Here is a 4,214-nt window from a genome sequence, read left to right on the forward strand (position 1 = left end):
TTATGTTTCAGGTACTTTAGAGGATCGCAGGAAGGCGAAGGCGTGATCGTGAACCTCCTCATGTTTTATTTCACGATTTTGGGATTTCTCTGATGTTGAACTTATTTGAAAACAATTTGTAAACGATGATGGTTTTGAGTATGTCTTAAAAGTTTAAATTTTTTGAGAATTTTATGAATGTTAAAAGTTGGTATCAGAGTCTGGGTTTGAGTGAATTAGAGGAACGCTCATGTGAATCCAGTCTCAAACTAAGGAAAAATATTTTAAAATGATTTTTAAATGGTTTTCAAAATATTCAAGGAGGATGTAGTGTGTACAATCAGTCGAAGCCAATAAGTATACCCCAAAATGCCATACTATTATTGATATTGTGATATGTTAGAACACCATGCTAGTGATGGGCTAGGGATCCTCGGGAATTGCTTGATAGAATTGCCTGATTATATGATGCTTGATAGCCTAGGACCTTTCTTTTATGGAATTGACATCATTACTGTAGTTGCTTAGTGTATGCATCCTGGTCGTACACAACTAAGATCTTATAGCCTGAGAATGTTTGGTTTGGCCTTATTTCCTGTTCTTGTTTGATGAAGGGCTTAGGATAGGATCAGATATTCGAATGTCTATAGGGTCCATCGTTATGTATGGCTAGCATACATGAGTGTTGCAGGGTTAGTGAAAGTTTCAAGGATGAGTCGTGTGGGGTCAGCCGACCAGTTGTGAGATGTTTAACCTTTCCTCTAAGGAGTGAGGACTGAGTGTTTGACTATGCTTATGAGTATTGTTAGGGTGTTATGAAGATCCTTGAGACAAATACGGGTAGGTGTGGAAGGTAGTATGGGCCCGTACTATTGAAAGCACATGACCCATACACGTTTAAAGGAAGTCAAAATCCCTAGGACTTCATTGGGAGTTGGTTCCTTGTTATGATATATGAATTATCTGATATCTTCCTGGTGTATTTTCAGCATGGTGACTACGAGCCGAGTTGAGATCGGATCCGCGTCAGGATCAGGAGCTGGTAGTCAGGGTGGGCCAGTGTGACATCCCCATTTTCACAACCAGAAAAGACCGATTTTGTTTATGCTTTATAAAAATCAGAGTACCTCTTTTAATAAAAATGTTGCGGAATTTGTTCCCAGTAAAACATGATAAATACGTTATCAAAGTTTTTCCGAAGAAAAGTATTTTTATTCATTTTAAAACATTTGGGATGTCATCTTCAATACAAAAACATAAGCATAAACAGAACTTACATTCATTATCACTAGTGATTTATATCTCCTTAATCTCTCAGTGTAATGTGACTTCATATCAACACATGTGATATAAATAAACTGAGCGAGTCAGGTTGGGAAACCTGGTGAGTACATAGGGTTTTCAACCCACAATAAATAAGTTTCATAACTTTATCAAACCAATCAAACCCGATTACCCATTCCCGTTATCCTCACTTTACGTCCCTAAAACATCTAACACAAGGGACCTAGTCTAAGGACTTTCTTCGGGGTGATAACACATGCGTCGGGGGTTCCTCAACAATTCATGTCAAATAAAACAACCATGTGGGGGATGGAGTACTGCTGGTGAGCACACAATTCAAATGAACACCTACAGGTTGCGAGCCTACTAGTGTTCCATTGGACTGTCCATAATAGTTTGTGGTCGTCATCTATACTCCGCTAGATGACTGGATCATATCGAGGTCTCTCATTATTTTATTTGGTCACACATCAATTATTACATCTACCCATGTTTTACCCAACACATTTTGTAGATATAAAATACATATACAGTTTAAATCATTTCAAACGTGTATAAAAATATTTCACCCAGCATAGACAGCAAACATTCAGACAATTCACACATAGCAAGTGATTTATATTAAATAATTCATATCTATGTGTAAGATGAAAGGGACCATGCACTCACTTGTTAAGGTGGTGACTCGGCACTCGGACAACAATTCGTTACTCTTAAAACAATTTCCCTCGACAAAACCTAGTATCATTACCGCTAGATTTTAGTCTAATATTTACCGTGACTAATTATTAGTCTTATTATTATTATTATTATTATTATTATTATTATTATTATTATTATTATTATTATTATATAAGCGTTTAAACAATACTTTCCAACCACTATGTACAGACAGGGGCCAGGCATAAAACACCGAAGGGCAGGACCATTTTGACATATAGCACTTCTGAAATCCACAACCATATGCGGCCCTTTAAACCAGATTTCCCATACCGTGAGTAGTTAAAAAGATATTATAACGACACTTATATAAGTCATAATAATAGCTCAAATATTTATTATAAGTTCATAATAGCAAATACTAATTTTAAATATAAACTATATTTAAAATAGGGTAAGCATAACTTACTTACAAGGGGATTTTAGCTAGGAGTCGGACTCTGCAGGGGGAGAAGTTCGTCGCTGAATCTTTCTAAGAAAGATTCGTGCAGCGCTTTAGCGCTCAACTTACTATACTAAAACCACAGAAAGAGAAGTCGAATCACGAGGGACCGAAATGCTCGGGGGATAAGAAGAGAAAGATTCTTGAATCAAGAGAATGGTGCAAGAAATATGAGAGCCCAAGCCTCTTATTTATAGTAATTGAATTTACAAAAACTACCATCTATAATTACTTAATGACCTTATAGTTATATAAACAACTAAACACACCTTTATAATACTATTTTAAATAGATTTAACGATACTTGTAGTAAACTAATGTCGAAAAAACTCAACATTAGTCTTATAATGACCACAACGTCAATACCTTTCTAATGATATATACATATGTATATATATATGATTTATACTTTATTTTAATACGTAAACATGTTATTATAATTTGTAACTCGGTCATACGAACTCCGTTTTTGACGTTATTTATATCCACGCGTAGGCGGAGACGTACTCTCCAACTTTTGTTTAGACTCTATCGGCTAACTTTGACTTTATTTTTAAAGTTATATTTTTAACAGGCCGGGACAGGATTGGTCCGTTAAAATCTCATAACTGCTTCATTTGATGTTCATTTTCGTCTGTCTTTTTATCGTTACACTACTAATAACGAGATCTTCGATTCGCGTTTAGGTTGTGTGTAACACCCATAAAATTCAAGCCAAATTTAAACTCTTTTAACACATTTTAAAACCGTTAAGTTATTACAGGTTGTTTTCAAAATAGTTTAGACATCATAGTATTCCCAAAATCAATCATGAAAATATGAGGAGGTGCACAATCACGCCTTCGCCTTCCCGCAATCATCCGAAGTGCCTGAAACAAAATCAACAACTATAAGCCCAAAGCTTAATGAGTTTCCCCAAAATACCAACACCATACAAACATAACCATATCATATAACCAATAAAGAACAACATGCATAATGAGTCATCAGCCTGACTGGACCGCCTCACAGGCTTTCAGTCTATCTGCACTGCTCTTCGAGCCTTCGGCACGTCTGGTCCGCCACGCAGGGCCTACAGCCTATCCGGGCCGCTCGTCGGGTATGTTGGCATACAAAACAAAGCAGGACCGCCTCAACCCATCCCCCAATCAAACAAACATGTGCACATAAATATCATACGCTAGCTCATTTCATATAATAGTCAAACTGATCTAACAAATCACCAATCATAGCAACATCCCAATAACCGGGATACAGACCTAACCGGTCACTAACATAGCATCATCCAATAACCAGGACAATCATGTGCACATAGACATCATATAACACTAGCATGTATATATATATATATATATATATATATATATATATATATATATATATATATATATATATATATATATAACAGTCAAACCGATCTAACAGATCACAAAGCATAGCAACAATCCTATAACCAGGATATCGACCTAACAGGTCACTAAAGCATAGCATATCGCCATCCTAACTACCAGGATATAAATCAGTATGCATAACATGCAATAATCCGAATACAATCCATAAAGGGTCGGCCTTGGTGCCTTAGACCCTGTTGATATAGTGAGGAGAACTCACCTGGCACTGCTGAAGTCCCGCTGATAAAACTCGAGCTGCTGGTTGACAGATTCCCGAGCTGTCAACATCAAACAACACCCAATTAATAATTAGGTTCCAAGCCCAAAGTCCAACTCACACACTAAAGGCTCAATAGTCAAGTCATGGGCCAAAGCCCAACATATGGCCCAATTTTCCA

Source organism: Lactuca serriola, chromosome 4 (assembly GCF_051521515.1).
Source record: "Lactuca serriola cultivar US96UC23 chromosome 4, Lser_US96UC23_V15, whole genome shotgun sequence".
Lineage (NCBI taxonomy): Eukaryota > Viridiplantae > Streptophyta > Magnoliopsida > Asterales > Asteraceae > Lactuca > Lactuca serriola.